The following is a 24,062-nucleotide window of genomic DNA, read 5'->3' on the forward strand; positions in this document are numbered from 1 at the left end:
TGACTTGCGGTCAACACTTCCCTTAATCCTTAATCCCAACTTCCGCGCAGGGATTTTGCTGGAACCTTCATAGTTTGATTCAAGCCCTGCCTTCATAACCAACCAAGCCATGATAGCCGAGCCACCTGGTACCATAATGTTCCCGTTTTTATTTTTTGACTTTTTTCAAAATTTCGGTAAAATATGTTTGTATTGTGAACGTTAACTATTACTTTATTTATATAATATTAAGGTAAATTATACCACGTTTCATAATATTATACTTAAACAAAAAAATCTTCAAGATCTGGAAGGATGTACACGTGTGTGATGCAAGAGACTGTATGTGAGAGCTAGAAACAAAAACACTACGTAGAGATTGCAAACGTCATAAATTATCGCCGTAGATAGTATATCGGCACATAGGTAGGCATTCTCGAATTCACTATTTTAGATAAAAAATAAACCCACATGATAAAACAACTTCAGAAAATTAATATTAAATCAGTTACTGATGTTTGACAACGTCAACTGCAGATAAATAAAAATGGCGTCACAACCTGCAAATCTCTGACCTAGTTTCAGTCCATGTTTATGTTAAAACGTAAGTTTCTTAAGCCATTTATGTTTTTCGCATAACACTTGCATTTTAGAGTCATGAGTTAACATACAGGGGATTGACATTACGCATATGGCGTTTGGCCTATAAAACCAGACGGAAAATCGACTTAAATTAAAAGTTTGTATAAACTTTTTGTTTGTATACCGAAATAAACAATATTACATGGATTAATCATGCAAATGAACAACACATTTATAGAAAGTTCACTATCCAATTAGTTTTATCTTTACAAAAATGTAGAACCTAGACGCGTGTAGTTATCAATCTGGTGTGACAGAAAGCAGGCATATCTTATCGCATTAACGAGATTCAACGATAAGGTCGAGAACACTTATGGAAGCTTTGAGCTTACGCATATTAAGAGAAGTTATCATAGATTGCTGAAAACTAAATAGGTAAGACAATACAACTTATAATCAAATATATAAATGAGAGGTTTTACTTAACGTGTATTTCATTTATGCGTATGACTATGTCGTTTTAGCAGAATATTTGGGCACGACGTATGAGTACAAAGTGTTTTTACTAAATCAATAGATAAACACACAACTATATTTTGACGCGAATCCATCAGTTGGAAAGAGTTTGGAGTTTCACGTGCATTGTTGTTTTGTTTTTAGTTCGCTTAAATACATATATTAGAAACAAAGTGATTTATCTTATATTTTCATGAAGTTTTAATCATCTGGAAAACATTGATATGAATGAAATAAATGAGTACACAGCATTAAACTGGTTCAAATTCAAACATCTAATTTAAACTTACATACTACTTGCAATTTATACTACTTGCAATGAAGCAATATATTTCAAAAGTATAACCGCGTGCTATTCCATGTTATAGTTTTTTCATTTTGGTTTGTCTCCATCGGTGTGAACACGTTTGTTTTCACTATGCGATAGATGTAGCTCAAAAGACACCAAACAGGGTTGTGAACGATCCGACAACCTGTGTGCACATTGCTTTTCTATTCTTCGCAGATCTTAACTTTGACTACGATACTTAGTGCCGGTAAGGCTGCAACTGGTTTGATGAAGCGGTCCGCCACCGTACAAGAAGAAATTACTTATCAGAAGCAAAAAATCTGAATCGGTCGGTGCATTCACTTGGGTGGTGACAATGCTTAAGATCATCGCCGTGGCAATCATGAGATAGAACACATATATGTTCGCCTGAAATAAAAACTGCTCAGTCATATTATGTCAAGCAAACAGTAAAAGTTTCGTCGCGATATAGTTTTGAAGTTTTAACAATGCGAGTGACTAGTATGTTCCTTCAATAGCGGTTATTATATATCAAAAGCGTATTAGAAAGGTATGAACTCAAGTAAGCATAAGTGTGGATACTGGTAATGTGAACTGTTGCAAAATGAAGTACTGCATTTAAACGATAGGCATTGCACTGATGTTTGTTTGTGTGTGCAGGATAAAGTCATCATTATCGATGAGGTCAAAAGGTAGTGTTGATTTATTTGATGTTTCTTTGTTTCTGCATCATTCTGTATCAAACCCGCATCCATTGAGGAACCGTGGTTTTTTATTACTCGAGTAATCGTTCAATCGCACAATAAAACTAACGTAAAACAAAATAAGGAATAAAAACACATAATTCATAATTTAATATCTCAATGACATTCTTTAACTTTTATCAACGCAAGACAATCGTTAACAATGTATGTCTAGTTGAACTAGCTCATAGTATGTTATCAGCATTCCTGGGCATTCCAAATACAGTTGATTAGCTTAACATTGTCCCAATCATATGTATTAAACTGTTATATATTCATTTGTTAAAACGATACACGTAAAATGAACCAATTAATTATCATCATTCAACTCCAACCCTACAGACTGCTGTAATGTTTGTGCGAAATCGGAAACAGTAAAAATAGTAAATATTATCTCTATCCACAAACATTGTAATCCTAATTTGTTAATGTGCTATAAGTTGTAACTTCACACGAGCATTCTCAGATATAGCTACTTTATATTACGAGCAGTTTAAATGGGAAACATATTAGTATGCACTCAAACATGCGTACCCATTCGTTCCATGTATTACCAATTTGTTTAATGCAAACACGACTGTAACACGTTCCAGTAACAAGTGTCACAGAAAAACAACGTTCATAAAACCTGGATTTATTTCGCAATAAGTAGGGACACCAACACTGTCGTTGAAAATACAATGTAAAAAGCTCTATTATTTTCTGATACTTACATGAATATGTATACGCTGTGTGGACAAACGCCCATGTCCACTCTGAACATCAGAACAGACTGCTCGGTCTGGCCGCTGCTGTAGTTGCCATGGCAATTTTGAACTGACCTCAGCGGTACTTATACCATCCTTGTACAAGGTTGCGCCGAGCTACTTGAAGCTTATAACTCGTTTTAGCTTCTCGCCGTCCAAGATATTGGTCGTTAAATACAATAAATGTTGATGTATATTATATTGTAATAAAAAACGAAAGTTTAATTTGTTATCACCCGTTATATTTAAATTACAATCCTTATTGTGAGATATCCATGTATCTGACTGTACACTCATCACATGATTGTGCCATGATAACACTTTGTGCGTTTCTTTCATGACGTCTCATGCTCGTTCCACCTCAAGATCGCGATATCTTCGCGTCATCGCTGAGTACAATGCAATGTGATTGTTTGTTAAATGTGTTAATAAAGCTCACTTATTCTCTTTGTTAACTTTCTGCTTTTGTTTTTTCAATGTTCCTAATTAATGCTCCGCTATTGTCGTGTAATTTAGAATTTCGATGGCACAAGTATTGGCAATGTTTATGTTGTGACAACCTACTTTTTATGACTGTTTAGTTTGTGGTGCGTGATAACCTGTGCGAAAGTTAAGTATCGCATGCAAATACCGACGCTATTGTCTCTTAATTAAGGATCAAAGTGGGCAATTTGATGGTAATTAAAACCCGCTTCTCCTTTGAATACTCTTAATATCACCCAGACGGTTATCGAAAATGGGCAAATATAGATTAAAGTGGGTATGTACAATTTTTATATGTGTTCGATTGTAATATATTGATAAAAATATGTTACAATAACACAAAATAGGCAAGAAAAAAATAGAAATTGAAGACGAATTTCATAAAAATAAAAGACAAATTAGCGCCCCGAGCCGATTGTGACGAAGATATTTCGTACATATTTTCCTACAATAACCGATGCATTCATCTTTGTTTTTGGATCGGCGTTGGTGTTCGTATGTCGTATGAATAGATATCGTTGCAGAAAATTAAGATGAACCGTTAAACTAAATTAAGATTCACATCGTACTGATATACATGATGGCGAATTCGACTGTACAGACATTTCCGATTTCAGAATTAAATATCTGGCTTATTTCGCATTTTTCGACACATGTTCTTCTTAACTTTTATTTTGATATACATTGAAATATATGTAGTATACGTTTTTTTTACACATTTTATATTAATTCATAATTATTTGACAACATTATTTTAAATTATAAGTGTCATAAGCTACCTCAATTTCGAATATTGAGTATTTTTCTAAATACCTACTTTATAAAACGTGAAAATCTTTACTATAAAACATAAGAATTAAGATTACAAACTACAACTTGGTGTGTTTCAATAAAAATCAGATATCAAATGCATGCTGACAAATATTTAAATATATAATCCATTCAATTAAAAAAACACGTAAATGAATTCGGTATTTTTAATACCAAATATGTATCATTGGCAATACAGATCAATTGCTACCATTTATGGTATACACGGTGCATTGCAACTACAGCAATACTTCTTTCCGTACGGACATTTATTCCAACCCTTGATATAGCACTCGCCCTTGGAACACGATTTCTTACACTCGCATTTGCAAGGTTCTTCTGAAATTTTCCATTCTTATAATTATATACCAATAGCAGGATTATAAGGTTGCTGTCTTCGTGAATTTCGTTCTGGCGTATTTGCGGGTTATAGAACGACTATATGTAAAGTCTGCACAAACGAAGGTGTTGTTGGAATGTCAGCAGGTTTAAAGGCGTTAACATGCTGATATACCAACACGACGAAATATAGGCGCTAAAACGGAATATGTGTGTCAACACGAACGATAACATTAATGTTTTAAGGTGTATATTTGTCGTTTATGACCTGTTGACTTTTTTCCGCATTTGTAACATGATAACACTTTAGAACGACTTTCGGGCATTAATTCTCTATTAAATGGGCAAGAGAACGGACGCGCGTCTCATTTTCTGTGGAAACAACCCGGCTCTCCACAACAATAATTGCTATCATATTCCGTTTCGGCGGCTTATTTGTTACGTGTTGTCGTATTGTCACCATCAATGCCGCCTAAACGCTAGACGATATTCCCGAAATCCTCCATTTAAAAAAAGCACAATCCTTTGAGTTTTGTAAAACATTACATACAAGCGAAACGTGCATGCTAAAGCGCATTTAAACATTATTTTATTTAGAAGATCATTCACATTTTACAAAACACAATGCATATTCAGATGCAATGAAATTGTATCCATTTAGTTTATACCAGGTAAAAGTATGTCGTATAAGTTCTGAAGATAAGTTTTATCAGTAAGCCATGTGGTTAGGGGTATAATTCACGTCGCAGTGTTTCCAATATTATGCTGCTTCTACTTTACTAAGAATTTAACAATTTTGAAGCACACGTAGTATAAAAGGGGACACGTTGTTATCTGCTTGTTTTGTATTGAAGACAATTGACACAATATTTATTAAATAAAAGAAAAAACAAACACTGCGATATTTAAGATAAAATCGGGATAAAATTGGGTGAACCGTCTTGAAACGGTCAATACAATTTATAAGCTTTAACCGGTTTAAGCGATCGTAAACCTAAAGCTTTGCCCAGATTTATCCATTTATGCCTAGCGTCTAGAAAAAAAGGCCTGTGCAAACAGCGTAGACCCAGAAGAGACGCCGCATGATGCAGCGTCTCATCAGGGTCTACGCTGTTTGTTTAAAGGAATTTCTGTAATAAATATTCTAAATAAAGAAATAAATATGCAAGACATCCCTAATTTTGGAAATAAATTGATCCAATTTAGAAGGATGGGAGAGTCCACTAGGCATAAATGGGTTAACTTACAAATTAAAAGTTTAAATAAACATTATCCTAATAGCATCGTTATTTATTTGTTACTTGTATTAGACTATAATTTACTCTTTGGGAAGTAATGTTATTATTTAATTGCAGAGATCACAATAAACATAATAATCATGATTGAACATTCTGAATGTATATCAAGCCTGGTTGTCCGACGTCATGTCAAACAGGAAGTCATGCTATATATGCATACAAACCTTTGTAATCGTACGACTGTGCCATAGCGCCAGCTAGACAGATGATCAGCACGGCAACAAACAACTTGCTTGGGGCCATGATTGGTGATCGTTCTGCAAGAAAATGTGTCGGGATATAAGTGTTTAAACAACTATAGACATTTGTACTAAATTATTATACAATATATACCGGTATATGCAAGCAATTTAATCACTCTTATTGTAATGCGTATAGGCAAAAAATTAGTAAAACACTTGTGTAATTTATAATATAATGCCATATTTAAATACTTCTAGTTAATTATATTTTGTAATTAAATTGAATTAGTCTTTTTAAAAGTATAAATAAAAACAAAAAAGATCACCAATCCGTTTTCCGGAAAGAAAATGTAATTCGAGGCACCTCAAACCGTAATTAAAATGCAAAACGTTAACCTCTCCCAATCGCATATATTTATTGCGCTAACGCATCTAAGTTTTGTCTTATTACACAATGGAGGCTAAGCCGAGGTTAATGCGGTTGATGCAGATGTGTTTGCATCAAACAAATATCAAAGAGATTATATAAACATGTTGTCTACATTGATGTCGTTTCAGATATATGAGTCGTTTGATAATTTCGCCACACTTGCGTTCCATGACACTGTTTATATAATATGTGGGCGTATCAAACCGATTATACGCCCACGATTCCATTTTAGATCTCGCTTCAGACATTTGATTCGTTACATAATATCTATACGACGGATGTCATTGACAACTTGTTTATGTAATAGGTATTAACAATACATGTATATCATTAATCAATGATCTAAAAGACGGAAGCAGAAACAGATTACATTAGTGATACTGAAATGGAAAAGCTATGATTCGATTATGGTAACATGCAGGTATTAATGAGCCTTATACAATATCGGGTGAACGCAATAAAACAAGACACGCGTTGACCATGAGTAATCATTAAAACAGAATTCTAGCACATATAACAAAAGTTGCAATCCCTCATTTTCGATTCAAACACAACTTATAATCACGCTGTCAATAACGACTAAGATTTTTCCACCATGTTAAGCACTGCAAATGCGCATTTGTTCGTTACACAATTTTATGGTGATATGTGTGTGTATGTGTGTTTAAATAGGGTATACGTACGTAGAAATAAAACAAACAACCGATGAGTATAATTGAAAAAGAAAGTGCGGGAAAGCTGCCCTCGTTTTCGACAAAATGTTAGTAGTCACGTGACAAACCCAGGTTGTATTACCAGTTGTGACGTAATAAATTTGTTACGTCACAAGCTCGTTCTCAACTTGTACACTCCAGAGTTAGGACGCCATTTTTGATATGGAAGAGAAATTGGAACAGTTTATGAGTTTAGTGTCCGAGAAAATGGATAAATTCGAACGTAAACTGAATAACGGACTAGCAAAGGTGCATAGTTCACCAGTGGACGAGAATCCATGCGGATTATAAGTGGATCCTAGCAGTTTTGCTTCCACGAGAGACAGCCACGTGTTTGTTGCCCCCGGGACCGGTTTTTCTACCGCATCCGGGACATTGCCGACGGACATCCAGGGGGAATTTTCAGCGTTGAAGGACTCTCTTTCGCGAGTAAGGCTTCCGGCTGAGCTCAAACTTAACGAATCCCATCAAGGAGTCCGGAGATCAGACCGACCAGTCTTAAACACTATTACAACTCTTACAAAGTGCAGCCGGTATAATGAGACTTCAGTGAAATTGTTTGCCATGCTCGAGCCAGGTCAACCTTTGAGACACGACACATTGGATACGTTGTTCCTGATTTCCCACGCTCAGTGCAAATATTTGCAGGACGAATACGCGGCTGTGCTTTTCAACAGCCAGTTTTACAATTCAACCTTTAGATTGTTTCGAGCTCTTCAAAAGAACACATCAGGGTTGAACGCGGAATCATTGGACACTTTCTGTCAGCTGAAACGTTAGCTGCAGCCAGCCGGCCGCAACGAGGAGGTTACTCTAGCAATCAGCCAGCTAGAGGTCGTGGACGTGGGTACGGTCAGCGCTCTGGAGACGTTTTCAGTGGATTTTCTCGTCGAGGCTTCCCGCAAAACCGCAGGGAAGACAACTCTTCATCGACGTCAGCTGGATCAAAAGACGAATAGCTTCCCTTGGATTTCGATAACCAATCACCGGTGCGTGTGAAATTTAATACGGATCATGAGAACAACATCACAACATGAAACTTGTAACGTGTGTGTTTTCTTTTAAGATTTATTGTGTAGTTCATCCTTTATTCTGCATATATGTGTATTACACGTTTGAAACAAAACATTGGCTCATGGACAAGTATTGGAGCGCCTGCTTACGTAATTCAGTGGCTCTCCAACGGAGTGACAGTGCCTTGTAAAACTCAGATGAAGCCTTTCGAATTTGAAAATCTTTTATTTCGTAAAACACAGGTAACATTTGTTGATTCTGAGATTAAAAGATTACTTTCATTAGGATTTATTGAAGAGGCAAATATTAAACCATATTGTGTAAGCCCTTTGGTTGTTGTGCCGAAGAAAAACAATAAACTTCGTTTGATAACTGATCTGCGTCAATTGAACTCAAGTTGTGACACACAGGAATGAAGACATCCGTGACGCAGTTAAGTTACTGTAAACGTATAGAAATTCGTCGGATTGAAATTTCGTGGTTTAATAAAAAACAACTAATTCGTTGACACGTAATTTCGTGGATTTCAAATAAAAAACAACTAATTCGTTGATACGTAATTTCGTGAATTTCAAATTTTCGGGGAAGACTTACCGTCATAATTATTAAGATTTTATTAAAACGACCAGAGTAATAACGAAGCATAATCTGCTTATCTGTGTTGACAGCAAGACTTGAGGTTAATGTGCACTAAAGCATGAACGTGTTGCCGATAATTGTCGATAAGAGCGATAAAGCGGCGCACTTGTGGGTCCTCACTCGCTAATTGCCATCAATGTTGTTTTAACAATATTTGTAAATCACAGCGCAATTGGTCCCCTAGTAGTAACAATTGAGTAATAAGGTCCCTAAAATGCAGGTGTGAAAACCGTAATGTCTTATTTAAGTTTAATTGGCATATGTGATACATCTGCAATTGTTCATTTGACGACGTCCCGTAAAAGAGGACAGTCGTTGATGTACAGTTTATATACCTTGCTTGATTATAAAATTATTATTAACCAAACACTTATCAATGAAACAACATATTGCAGTAACTAGCGTATCTCAATCAAACAATGTCTCTTTCAAAATGGTTCAAAACGGGAACAGTACAGACACTTTCTCATACTATAGCAGGATTGCCCTACCCTGCAAAGGCTCAGTCTACGACTGAAGCTTTATTAACACAGGCCGCTAATGATGCAGTAGAAGAAATGGTCACCATGATGAATAAAACTTATATTTACGATGATGAATAAAAAAGAAAAACTCACACGACTTTAGTGTTTTATTAATGCACTAGATGGCGAACAAATTGATATTTTATATAAACACAATACTTGTTATTCATACAGTAATCATTAATATCGTAGTTCTTATCATACTAAGTAATCATAAACATCTTAGTTCAAACATATATAACATACGTAAAATTAGTGGAAATATAACAACAGCATTTTCAATTCGGAAATATTTTAATTAGTCAAGATAAAGTTTAATAAGACCTACTGAAGTGAAGTTACTATTAGAAAAAACAAATATCTCGGAAAACTGACAACAAAAGAAAATGCCGGAAATGACATTCGCACATGACCGATTTCGGATTAAAAATGTATAAATAATCGTTGGTACTTGAATTCGTGGTTCGGCGGACCAACGAAATCCACGAAAATTCGTACCACACGAACTTTAATGATTTTACAGTAATTGAGAAAGGGATAGGTTTATCACTACCGACATAAAAGACGGGTTCTTTCATATTCCAGTTCATAAAGATCATAGGCAGTATTTAGGTTTTAAGCCGAGAAAAAAGTATTTTCAGTGGTGTGTACTTATGTTCGGGCTTTGTTGCTCGCCATATTATTTCAATAAGACATTAAAACCGGTAATAAGTTACTTCAGGGGGCTTGGTGTGCGTGTTACTGTCTTTGTTGATGATTTTTTATTAGCAGCCAGCGTCTCTTGTATCCCTGATCATCCAGATCAATTATTGCACACGTTACTACGGGGTTTACTATAAACTTTGAGAAGTCCAAGCTTGTACCAGCCAGATCAGTTCAGTATATAGGGTACACTATCAATAGTACTGAGTATAAAGTTATAGTTAAGGCGCAATCAAAGCGCATTGCGAAATTAAAACGGTCGATAAGGAAAGTTCTTAGCCGTCAATATGTCTCCGCGCGAGATCTTGCCAAAGTATTAGGGCAGTGCGTGTCGATAGCCTGGGCCGTAACCCCAGGTACATTATTTCTTAGCATATCTTACGGTTTACTTGCTAGTAAATTATCTTGGTCAGATATCTTTTCTCTGATCCACGGCGTTGTCGAGGAATTAGAGTAGTGGCTTCAGGCTGTAGATTATTGAAATTATAAGGAAGTATGTACAGAAACTATACAAGCCCAGGTGGCAAAAGATGCCAGTCATCTGGGTTGGGACGCGGTATACCAAGACAAAGTCGCATCGGGCAACTGGAATACTCGTGTGTCATTCCTAACGCCCAACGAACGCGACATATTGGCCAAATTAATGGCCATAAAAGCTTTCGGGAGATTGTAAATAGGATTAACAGTCCAGATACTCACAGACAATGTCTCAGCCATGGCGTATTTCAATCATCCGAGTCCGAGCCCCAGATTATTAGAGTTAGCGATATCAATATGGGCAGAGGCCATAGACTATGGGATTTCACTGCGCTGCGCTCATATTGCGGGGAAAATGAATACAGCCGCCGTCGGCTGGTTCAGAACTCCGGACAAACACAACTGGATGTTGCATCCAGCAATTTTTCGGTATATAGATACTCTGTTCGGCAAGCATACAATAGACCGGTTTGCGAACTGCCAAAACACCCAGCTCCCAAGGTTCAACAGTCAATTCTGGGAACCTCATTCAGAGGGGGCTCTGGCACAGAACAACTGGGCGCAAGAAAACAATTACGTGAATGCTCCATGTTGTTTGATACCTCGGGTGCTAGAAGTAATACAGTCGCAAAAAGCATTTACAACAGTAATAGCCCAATTTTGGAAAGCTCAAACGTGGTTTCGCGGTCTTTTGACAATGTCCATTGTGCCTCCGTTACAGATTCCGAACAGTCCGCGGGCATTTCGGGCCATGGGGCCGGTGCCAGAACCGTGCAGAAATCGGACATGGAATGTATATGCTTGGAGGTTTTATGGCGGAAAAGTTTGATACATAAAGGTTGGTCAATTGAGTCCGTGAACAGATTGCAGTTTTGTTTAGCTAAAGGTACGCTTAAATCTTACATCAATGCTCTTGCTAAATGTGCTCGTTTTTGTAGTAAGAGTCAGTGTAGGCTTCCCCCAGAGAGCACTGCTCTTTTGGCGGACTTCCTGCGAGAGATATCAGATGGGTTTGACATTCCTAATTCAGAACTTAGGACAACTCTAGCTGCCTTAGGGCACTTGTACGCTTTAGTGGGCCCTTTAGAGACATTTAACAGTTCTGAGATAAAATTACTTGTCACTTGCCTGGTCAAGTCGGGCAATGCTTCGCCCATGTGTAGGTCTAAAGTCATGCCTATTCAGAATTTCCACAGTTTATTTTTGTCATGGCCTTAGAATGATGCGATAGAAATAAAGTTCTTACGCTTGAAGACTATACATTGTACTTTTGGCCCTCACACTTATGTTACGGCCATCTTAATGTGGCTCCCAATTGACAAATTTCAAGTGCTGATCATGTTGTTTGTTTTAATAGTAATCAGGGCGAGTGTCGGGACAATGAGGCCAAATTCACATTTTTGGGGAACAAAAAATGATACTAGTCGTACTGGGTTTGATGTAGTACTGCCAAGGGGGTAGGTTAGTTAGACCCTGTTAGTACTCTTGAAGTATACATTGCTAGGACTAATGTGCATAGACCAGTGGTCCAGTATTCATATCTCTTAAGGCACCTTTCAGCTCTCTTCGCGCTTCCGCGATCGCTGGAGAACGAGATCAAACTGGCAGCTTTAGAACGTCAGGGTTACTCCGCTTGGTCCTTTCGCCCTTCCGGAGCCACAACTGCTGTGGAATATCATGTCGATCCGGAAATTGTTCGCAAAGTCGGTCGATGGAAAATATTCCACCGAATCCAACAAATTTTATTTTTATTGAATGCTTTTTTCACATGAGTGTTTGATAAAATGTGCATCTTTACTTAATTCTCAATTGTCTTATTTTCCTGCAGAATTTTCAAGTCCTATATAGAGAAGAACGTATTTTGTTTGCAATTTAAAACTAGGTTAGCAAATCTTACTGCACTGAGTAGGTTCTCTGCCACACATGATATGAGATGTATGTATGTAAATATGTTTATGCGTTTATTATAAGCTTTCCTCATTTTTTAAATTCTGTTTTTGAACATTGGAACTCATCTTTATTCTTACATTTATTAATCTCAAAATCAGCATGGCGTTTCTGGCAAACGAGGGCAACTTTGATTGTAAAGCAAGAACTTTTCATGTTTACTGGGTATCTCCATTTTTTCTCTAATTGTCATTCAAGCATACATTGTAGATGATTTCTATGTTATATATGACCAGCATGGCCGAAGTCTTATGCCAATAATCAAACAATATTAGGAAAACAATGTTCATCTATTCAAATTAAACAGATTTCAGAACACATAAATACAATGACACACAGCAGCATGATATAAGCATAATACGATATAAGACAAATAATGCCATTTTCGGATAGTCTACAAACCACCAACAGATGGAACCATGTCGCCCATAGAGTCTGAACCATGATATAGACTTTATATCAACATACATTAGGCTTTTACACTCCCGGTAAAACAACTTTCGAATCCCCAATAGGGATACGCTTAAAATCATAAGTTGTACTTCCTGGGATACATAAATTGACAGGAAAACTGCCAAAATGGAGCCTTAAGAGGAGAGTCGTTTTGATTTTTCACATATTTCCTCTACTTGGATACCTTTTCTCCCAAAAAGCTTAATGCTATTTGACCGCACACACATTATTTATGGTAAATTTGTACTGACTATATATTATTCTGTTGATTCCGTCCCGAAATCGCTTTTCTTGTGGTGACCTAGATAGACAATAGGGTTAGCATTTCGCATTTTCATCGAAATTCTTATTCGTATTAGTCGGAAATTTTATCCATTGTGTTATATTTTGAACATTTCATATTGCCAGCGACATCAGAATCTTTCTTCTTGTAGCAAATCGTTTTGGAACGGCCACAATTCACCAAAATCTAATTGGGATACATAAATGGTATTGGGATACATAAGTTGTATTCGTAGTCAACATATCTCTTGCTCGTGTGAATTACTTTGGGGGTCGAGTTCAGAGAGAAATTACGGTTATTAGGTCTACTCGTATATTCTGATACTATCAATGATGGCTACACCACCATTATAACTGCTGAAATTATTAGTTGATGGTTTGATATTTCATTCAAAATTTGTTCGTGTAAATCAATGACAATATAATTAAAATAAAATGCGTTATAAATAGGCTGCAGTTACTCCACCTTTAAGATTAGAAATGCTCGAGAACCAGTTAGCGCAGTTAGCGCTGTGTGGTCTTACAATTTTCAAAAGTTACTTCCAATGTAAGTAAAGTTGCCTCTTTAAGCGAATGTTTGATGATACCTCGACAAATTTTATCGGAAATCTCTGAGGCCCGATGTCTTTCGCATGGGTAAGTAAATTTTTCCACTAATCCTAGTTTGGATGTGGTATCCGCCTATCGATAGGGGGGTTTCTGGTTCCATGTCCACACGTGGGGAGTTCTTATGATCTCTTTCATAGACACCAAGTAATGCCTACTAATGGTTCTTCTCAGGAAACAGACTTGAGAATCTTTAAATAAGTCTTAGGCTGTCAATGCAAATAAATAGTCTTAAACAAGGTACCTCAAGTTGTAGAGCTTCAGCTGGTGGCCGAAAGTACCCGGTCTAAATACCAGGTCTTTCTATTGTTAACTCAGTAAGCGTTATCAATTTATTGGAGGTATTGTGTAAAACTTTCAATAATTGATCATAATAAATACAAACGGTTAAATTATTTTTTGTTTTGTAACTGTGCTTTCAGAAAATGGAAAGCAAGAGAAAACGTGAAGCCTGTGAACATAGCGGAAATGTGTTTTCGAAGGCATACATCTATGATCTTGCGTCACATCAAAAGATGCCATAAGATGGAGGAAAAAATTACCGATACTCATGCTCTGTTTGTGGTCAAGAATTCAAAGAAAGGTGGATTTGCTCAAGGCATGAGCAGAGTATGCACTCCCATGCAAAGCCTTTTAAATGTAGAGACTGCAGTTAAACTTTTAAACTTGAATAACAACTGAACATTAATCTGGGGAAGAATCATGGAAAGGACACCTTTGAATGTGACAAATGTCAGAAAAGATTTCAAATAAAGTGCAATTTCCAAAGTCGTCAGAAGGTTTGCAACAAACAGAGCAACAGAAGAGTAATGTGTGAAGTTTGTATAAAAACGTTCAAAAATGAATAGCGATTCGCACCCATGTGGCAGTAATTTACAGGGCCAAAACCTACACATGTGAAGTTTGTGATACAGCCTTCAAACGATTTCACAAGACACTTGAAAACAAAAAGACATCAAAGACATCTATAAAGTTTTAAAATTCAAAATTCGTTCCACAATTGCAAATAATCCAAATTTCTTAATTAGTGATAATATAGGCATTTCTCACTATTGAACAAAATTGTGTCTGTGTGTCGTATGCACAAATCTGCATGAAAACTACATTTGGACTCACATCTTACATCAAATCATTTCTGTCGTCAGTTGTCAAAACACCTATATACTCTTTGATTCCAATAATGTCGCTTTAATGGAATTAGCTTTTTTATACATTTGATTCTTAATATTTTATCAACTAAACTTGTTTTATTAGTAGTTCAATTTTACAGTAGCCCCCCATTAATAATTGTATTATTACTTTACAGTACTGCCCCAGGATTTTGTTCACGTCATTGTGTCTTCGCTTGTCAATTACGTCATTACTCTTTCTCTGATCCTGGATACATGGATATTTTGAAGTCATACGATCAACTTTCCAGTTGTAATCTACATGCATAGGTCATTGGGTTTATAAAGTTCAATTTTATTAATATTTTCTCTCTGATAGGCGTTTCTTGTTTGATTTAATTATTATTATTTTATTTTTTAGCAGTCACATTAACAACCAAGCAAGGTAATATGGAATTTTTACACCCATTATTGCTGCTTCTTCCTGTATTTGCGCGATGATTATCTGAAATATTAACTTAATGACGCTATATTCTTAAATCTTTTTCTATAAAGAAGGAATGTAGTTGACACTTGTTTGTAGTTTCATTTGATCGTTCGTCAAAAAGTTGTAACTCTGTTGCTCTGGTATCTTCAATACCATTGAGTAATTAAATTGAATGCGTTTTAATTCCCTAATATTAGTGTTTAATTTGAGTTACAATGCTATGACGTTAAATTTTATTAACACTTAAATGTATTATGAATATTGCTTGGCCAAGTGTGAGGTTGAGCGCTCTATAACCGGTTTAAACCCCCAATGCTTTGCATCGACCGTTCCAAAGCTGTGACCCCAGCTTTATTCATATTGTGTGTTTATGTTGGTTTGTATTGTGCTGTTTTGTACTGTTTGGGTAATCGGTCACTTGCCTTAAATAAAGGTCCTACCAATTGTTTATAATGAGAATTCAATACTGCTTCAGCAGCTTGAGTTTCACTTCGTTATATTGTTATTTTAACTGTTTTATGTTTCAATATTTTTGTCAATGAAGATAGGTTGTTACCACTTCTAACATGTAAATTATAAGCATGTTTACTTCTTATTTAAAAAGCCATCTTTGTCCAGGTATGTCTATAATGGGTTCTGTTTTCTTAATTCTCAAAACGCTTATAAATTGTTTTACAAATAAAAGGTTAATTGATTGTAATTGATTAAGATTAGTGCAATTGCAGCTTTTAAGATGTTTTCCAAAAAGTAAATGGTCTTACAATTTTTTTTGTTGGTTCCAGTGTACCGGTATTTGAACTTTTTGTTCACAAGGGTAACCCTATGATAAAAAAATAATTGTGTTTGTTTTGTAAAAAAAACACTTCATAACTTTATGTACACGTGTCTTTTTATGACAGGATTATCCGCTTACATTAGCTTTCAAACATTTTAGTTTAATTGTTTAATTAAAAACAATGAATATCTTTGATATATGTATGTAATTCTATAACTTTCAACAGCACACAAGTTTATCCTTTAACAAAATATCATCATTAGCAAAGTGCAGAAAAACGGAAATGCATTTCACATTGGTTTTTCAATTTCTTTAATGTTAAAACTGTTACATGTGCGTCGTACACATGTTGCTTTGTAATATGTAATTTGATGTTTTAAACAGTACATTCCAATACAGAAGTCAACTTATGAACTTATCTTACTTTATCATTACAGAAATATGTCATGTAAATGCATATATCAAGTTATTGAATGTTGTATTAGATTTGTAATATGTACAGTGTTGACACAGATGTTTCGCTAGAAATAACTATTTTTTTTATGGAATATGTGCAAATATTTATAAAGATTCTCGTCCTAAAGTTCCTACGGCAGAATCCATTGAAAAACATTTTTTTTTTAATCATAGAGATTTGCCCTATAAATAGTTGACATTTTAGAAGGATGAATATCATACCATTCCAGTTGGAAGTTTCCTTGTCATTAGCATGTTTACATTTTGTTAATTGATTACAATGTGTACAACAGTTATAATTTAATTACACTCAAAAAGAGTTTTACTAGTTCATGTACATATGTATGTTCGTATCACTTTAGTTTTGTGACCAACCTTTTGCCATGTGTAAACACTCTTTAACTCACATATCCTAAACCAGTGGGCCATTTTAATGAACCTGCACAGAAAAGATCTTTTTGTGGATCCATACACATGTTATCTAAGTAGTTCTGGTCGTCCACTGCTAAAGCAGGTTACTAGTGCAAAAATTTCTTTGTGAAAACAGTTTTTTCACAAATGACATCTCCAGAACACCAAAGTTTTTATGGATTACTTGAGTGCTATGAGGGCCATCATGGTCCTTTTTTGTGTGTTCATCTTTGAATTGATTGTGCATTAGGTATTTATTTTGTGATTAATCTTGTGATAATTGTATTGCTCAGGCAGAGCTTCTGTGTGATAATTACTGTGCATTAAGTATTTGTTTTGGGATAAATCTTGTGATAATTATATTGCTCAGGCCGAGATTCAATGTGATAAATACTGTTAATTTAGTATTTGTTCTGTGATAAATCTTGGGATAATTATATTGTTCAGGAAGAGCTCAGGATTGTAACTTGTTAACGCATAATAGAAGGCCATACAATTAAGGCTGAACCAAGTTATTTAGTTAAACAGGCTCATATTTTTAAACGCAGTTTTTTTCTTCTTCAAATATGGTAAAAATGCAATAAACTAATAAATTATCAAATATTCTCAATATTTTTCGATAGGTTTTGAATTGATTATGACATTGACAAAAAAGTGAAATTTAAATCTTAAAAAAAGGATTTAAAAAAATATTAATGTACCAAATGTGGCCATGAAAGTTATATGTGACAGAGCCTATTAAATCTATAAATACTTCAGCCTTACTACTGTTGTTTCTTTTAAGATACATTTTATGTTTTGCTGTTTCTGTTAGTTTTATTTATAAATTAAAAATACAAATGAATGACTCTTGCTGTTTTGTATTTTCTGAAATCAACTTGGACACATTTTACAAAGTTGACTGACCGATGTAAGCTTCAAAAATGTTTGTTTGAAGTAACACGCGACAAATAGCAAATTACATAACTTACTGCAGTATATGTTTATTCAAATAATAAGAAATTACATTACATATTGCTATGTGATTGTAAAATTTCAAAAGGCACATGTGAAGCCTAAAATAAAAAATAATGCATGTTTATGTAGTAAAAAAGGCACAAGCTTAAATTTGCAATTTAAAGGACTAACAATCAGATAAAAGAACCACCAAAATAACAATTAATTCAATATCATTACAATTTTAGCATGGGTAAAGTAATGTGACTAATGAAGGCTATCCATACAGATATTGTGTCAGTCACTTCAATGCAAAAACTTTTAAGACTTAGATAAAAAAAATGTTCAGAATCACTAGACAAAGTAGCACTTTATAATAAATTTTGTAAAAACAAGAAATGTTTGTGAAACAGGTATGTCCCCACCCCCTAAAATGCTATCATATCTATACATCTGTAGAACATGAAAATAGAAAGTTTAGAATTTGACCTTGTCTTCTACTAGTTATAGACATCAAGTTTACCAATGTTGAAATAAAAGTGTCAAAAGATACTTAATTTATACACGATTTTCATATTATAGTAATATATTAAAATGCTACCCTGTGACATTGACCTGTGGATTATTAACACACAAATGGATACAAGTCTTATATATATATACATCAGTTCCCTTGATGTGAGCCACTTTCAAAGTGAACTCAAACCCGTTTGGAAGTGATACTTTTGCTTCATTGATTTTTGTAAGCGTAACGGGATCTAATCGGCTGAACTCCTTTTAGTGGCTGGTTTAATCCAGAAAATGTAACTGTCTTTTCTTTGGACTTCTTGCCCCGGAGCCGTGCTTCTGTATCATAGTAATGATCCATGAAACAAAGTTCTTAAATTAAGTTCATCTATTGTTATTCAGTGTTAAAGCAAGGAAAAAATATGAGGACAACAGACACAAATACCCAAAATAATGACATATCAAACCATCAACACATAATTTCAGCAGTAAGCTTTTTAGAGAAAAGGTCTCCAAGTAGACGATATATGTATAAAAATAAAAACGACTCACCTCTTGAGGCTCCATTTTGGCAATACTCCTGTCAATTTATGTATCCCCGAAAGTACAACTTATGATTTTAAGCGTATCCCTATTGGGGATTGATAAGTTGGTTTACCAGGCGTGTTTAAGCCCTTGAGTACACATATATTACAACAAAGTATATACACATATGGTCAAAGACGTACAGAAAAAGTGTTAATACAAACTATTTGTATTCAGTTTATAGTTTTTTGTATCTTTATATTAAATAGATAAATAAATGTAAGTACATGGGGAGAAACTATTGATAACATTAGTCAGCTCTCAATTTAAAAGCATTAAAAACACAAATATATAGATTTTGTACACTTTTTTCATTGTCAGATATATCAATATATGTTCATACCCTCAAGAAACATATGTCGGTCTTGTGTACCATTCAAGTTTTTTTTAATGTAAACAGTGTGTACTGTTTCTGTTAAAAAGACTCCTTGCAAAATATATACAATGTTTATACGCAGTGGTAATGATATCAAACGTGTTTAATTTATTTCTGAACCACTCGATTTATGCTTAGCGCTATGTTGTTACATGGCGCTCGGGATTATTCAATTATCTACATAAGTGTAACTGTACATCTATAATAATATAAAACACATGACTCATATCGTATGTTCTTTTTCAAACAATAAAATGTGTTCCTGACATATGCATTCGTTTGTATATAAGTTTAGTGAATGAAGCTACTTTAAATGCGTTATATAAGCAACAAGTCTTTAACAATTTTAATTATTTAACCATCATTTGTCACTTCAAAACTAAATGTTTCATGAACACAAAGTTTATTGCTGCCCACCTTACCAATTTTGGTTTGAGGTGAGTATATATATTTTTTAAATAGCTACATGGTATAATTGCGATCTTAAATCAACGCATTAATTGGAAGGATGAATGTTATATCGATACATATATTGAAATGGTACCATAACAAAATGTTATGGCATCATGTTTACATGTCACCGTGGTGTAATGGATATGGTGTCCGCCAAGCGACCGGGAGGTCACGGGTTCGATCCCCACCGTGGGAGCGTTCTTTATCTTTCCCCCATAAGCCACCCAGTATTGCTTCTATGCCTAGGAAACGGAGTCGAGAGCGTTTATATAAGCCTCAGGCTTTTGATACAACCGAACTAAACTAAATAGGTCTAAACTAAAATGTTATTTCATGTAATGACATTTTAAAGGGGCCTTTTCACGTTTTGGTAAATTAACAAAATTAAAAAAAGTTTTTTCAGAATCACAAATTTTTGTTTTAGTTATGATATTTGTGAGGACATAGTAAAACTGAACATTTACCATTCTCTACAATATCAATTATATGCATCTCTTAACGATTTGAACACCTGAAAATTATAAAGCGAAACGATTGAATAAATTGGAAAGTTCTGTTGGTGTCGTTATATTTTGGGAAACTACGAGGATTGCTTATGTAAGTAAAAAATACATCCGTTTATAGCATGAGTATGGATGGTCGAGTGGTCTAAGCGGGATGCTTTTTACTCCGGGACTCAAGGTGTCAGTGGTTCGAACCCAGTTGATGGTTTCTTTGTTTTTCTGTTTTTAATTGTATTCTTGTTTTTTACTGTCCAATGTTTAGAATTACCAATTTAAAGCATTTAATAAAAAGCTTCAATATATGCCAAAATGTGTGAAAAGTCCCCTTTAAACGAGCAAGTGTTTGCATAACGATTTGTTATATATTTTGCGTTTCAGAATCAACTATTGTGTCGAGTACGTAGTATGAACGAATATGCGATGGTTAATTGAGAATGATATTGTTTGACCCTACACAACACAAGAATTGGCAAAATGAAACGAATTTAGTTGATGTTCGGGAACTCCTTCTTTTTAACCTTCATTATGTTTCTTATTCGTCAAAGTTATAATGGAAGCTATAACAAATGTACTACATTAGACATTATGCGGTACAGAGATATACAGTGCAATACAATGCATTGTATACAATTCTCACGAGAAAAAGCGGGATTGTACAGGGTACACACTGCTAGTGTGTCAGGCTTTTTTGTGATCACCGCATTTCGAGTACATTCAGACGGCATAAAAGAAAGCAAAGATGCTGTTTGTTGGGAGTGAGCTTTCATCCTGTTATGTGCAGAAATTTCAAGCTTCTATTTACCATTGGAAATCAACGTTGAGTCGATGTACGCACGCGTTGAGATTCTATGTTATGTCTGAGAAATATAGCAAGGACTTACATTATTTTATAAATATCAAAAGATTTGTGTGCATAATCGGAAGCGTAGAGTCTAACTATAATTCACTGCGTGTTATGTCACTGTAGACTCACCGGATATAGTACCTACTGCTTCTTGCAATCTCAGTTTTTAACATCACACATGTGTATATGTGAAAAAGGGGTTAAATGCATGTGCGTAAAGTATCGTCCAAAATTAGCCTGTGCAGTCCGCACAGGCTTATCAGAGACGACGCTTTCCGCTTTATAATACATCTAGTTTTAAAAGAAGTCTCTTCTTAGCAAAAATCAAGTTTAGGCGAAAAGTATCGTCCCAGATTAGCCTGTTGGGAATGCACAGGCTAATCTGGGACGATACTTTACACTGAAACCCCCTTTTTCACAGAGAGCGGCTCATGTATAATATATTTTAAAGACAAAACTGAAAAGTGTTTTTCTTCAAATGAACAAAATGAAACAATCTAATCAAATTCTAAATTTTAATCTTACAGGGCCCGTATTTAGAAAACAATAATTAAATAATGAACTCTGCTTGAAATAAGCTGTTGAAATATTTGCGGCGCTATTTGTTGTTCTTTTGTGCGGTAGACATGATACTTAAATAATACTTGTTTTATTAAATTATGAAGCTTGTTTTCAGATGTGAGCGATCGCACACCAGCGCGATGTAAGAACGGCGCCACGTGCACCAACCTGTTCAACAAGTACACGTGTGACTGTGTGCCGGACTGGCAACGATATGACTGCGAAAAAGGTTGTTGCTACTGACATACATTACTTATTATACTTATTTCATCAAGGAGCAATTTTACATATTCGAGATGAACAAACTAATTAAAAAAATATTTCATCTAATAATGAGTTCATATGTTTTCTGTTATTAAGAACACGTACATATTGGTCATTGTCGACTCGGGTACTACTTAAATGTACCCCGGGTACTTTTAAGTATACTTAAATGTGCCCCGGGTACTTTTAAATATACTTAAATGGGCCCCGGGTACGGAACATATACTTACTCGTACCCGGCAACTTTGGACTGAGCCCGAGTATCATTACCGCCCAACATCCGATGTTGTACAATCTTCTATCGAATACGAAAAAATCGTTAACATAACGTTAATACAGCCTACTCCTCGCTAACACATATTCCACCGCATAACAATAAACACATTCTCCCCCTTAAACGTTGAACGTACCGAGGCTACGATGGTATGTGACTGAATAGAAAGCTTACTTAAATACAAAAAGGCCCTGAGAGTATGTTTATGTTGCTTCAGTAAACATTTGCCTTCGACGAAATTAATGGGTAATAGGGGATTCCTCTTAAGCTTGGTTTAAGATTGATTGACCATAAACATAAACTCGTTTTGTAATAAATTATAATACTATCAAGCATGTTGTTTGCTGTTTAAAGGCACTACATAAGTAAGCGTTATAGAATTTGTTACAGTCATACCGTAACAAGAAATCAACAAATACCAAAAGCAACTACATCAGTTATTCGAATTCATTGTGTAACAACGGTTTTATTTATTTCATGGAATATTTTCAAAAAACTATGATTATTATAAATAATCTTATACATTCATGCATTAATTGTGATTTCAGGCAAACAAGGCGTGTGTGTGATGTTGTTGGTTGCAGTTGCCTTGAGAATGGTGATACACCGTTTTGATTGATTCCTGTTGCATAACCAACATATGTAGGGTTACAATGTTGTTAAAGTCTTGTCTTGTTTTATTATAACTTATTGTGTTAACATTCGATTAGTACACAGACTACATGGTCTGGAGTTACAAATCAGTATGTTATCTTCAAATAGGTAAATATAAGATCGATGTTGGACGAAATATTTTTTTAAAGAAGACACAAATTGAAAGAAAACATCTAACCATTTCAGTAACAAAGACCTGAAATTTTTAAGAACTGTGTGTTGTTTGCTGTGAATACTGTTCGTTCAGTCTCCGGTAATTGTTGTTATGTCGTCACTTTTTTCGTTATTTTAAGAACTTCTCCATTGTTTTAATAGTTTTTCGTTTAGGTTTCCTGTACTATGTTTAATACATTTAATTTTTTTAAATTATATCTGTTTAAATAGCTGATTGTCTTTATGGTATGTCAATCGTTCTTCTGTATACGTTTTGTTATCTGTTAGTCCACATGTGTTTATTTGCACTAGTGCTCTATTTAAGATTTCGCAATCATATTGTTTCTATTTTTATTGAAATATTTTCAGACATAGAGAGTAACTCAAGAATGTTTGTTTTCGTCATTGTGCAGATTGAAGATTAGAGAAATATAAATCACGTGTTTATAAATGTGTTACTTCTTTTAAAGTATACTTTAAGTTAACGTTGTTCAGATTGAAATATTGCACTATTTTTTAAATACAACTTTGATATAAATATTACCAAATATCACATTGTCATGTAGCCAGATTTCAATCAATCCATTTAGAATGCCTATGGACATTTAACAATATCGCGGACAGATGGTGTATTACACATTGACACATATTTTAGTTAATCACGCGATAGTTAGTTGGTCAAAGCTGGGCACGTGCGTGCAAACATGTGTACGATGATAAATCTTTTAAAAACAGTGTCACCAATCTACTAGTAAAATGTATGACTCAATCTTGATGAATCTTGGTCAAAATGAAAATTTTGTCAATATCATGTCATTATTTGAATATGAGTTAACTGCGTCAAGAACTATGTTTATATGTCAATTAAATTTTTTTAAAAAGGTTACCAGTATGTTTCCATTTTTTGTTTGCAAACCATGTTAAGGGTTCACGTTTAAGGACAAAACTCAAACTGTTTCA

At 34.8% G+C, this 24,062-nt stretch overlaps 1 long non-coding RNA gene across 2 annotated transcripts; it reads left to right on the top strand.

Moving 5' to 3' along the window:
* The first annotated feature begins 887 nt into the window (after positions 1–887).
* LOC127882428 (uncharacterized) lies at positions 888–23,278 on the top strand. Of its 2 annotated transcripts, none has more exons than XR_008050534.1 (3): positions 888–996; positions 21,873–21,986; positions 22,844–23,278. It is a non-coding gene; the product is annotated as an uncharacterized LOC127882428 (long non-coding RNA). The 2 variants fall into 2 exon arrangements; XR_008050535.1 differs by lacking the exon at positions 888–996 and adding an exon at positions 15,282–15,308.
* The last annotated feature ends 784 nt before the right edge of the window (positions 23,279–24,062 follow it).

The sequence above is a fragment of the Dreissena polymorpha genome, chromosome 5, assembly GCF_020536995.1.
Source record: "Dreissena polymorpha isolate Duluth1 chromosome 5, UMN_Dpol_1.0, whole genome shotgun sequence".
NCBI classification, from domain to species: domain Eukaryota; kingdom Metazoa; phylum Mollusca; class Bivalvia; order Myida; family Dreissenidae; genus Dreissena; species Dreissena polymorpha.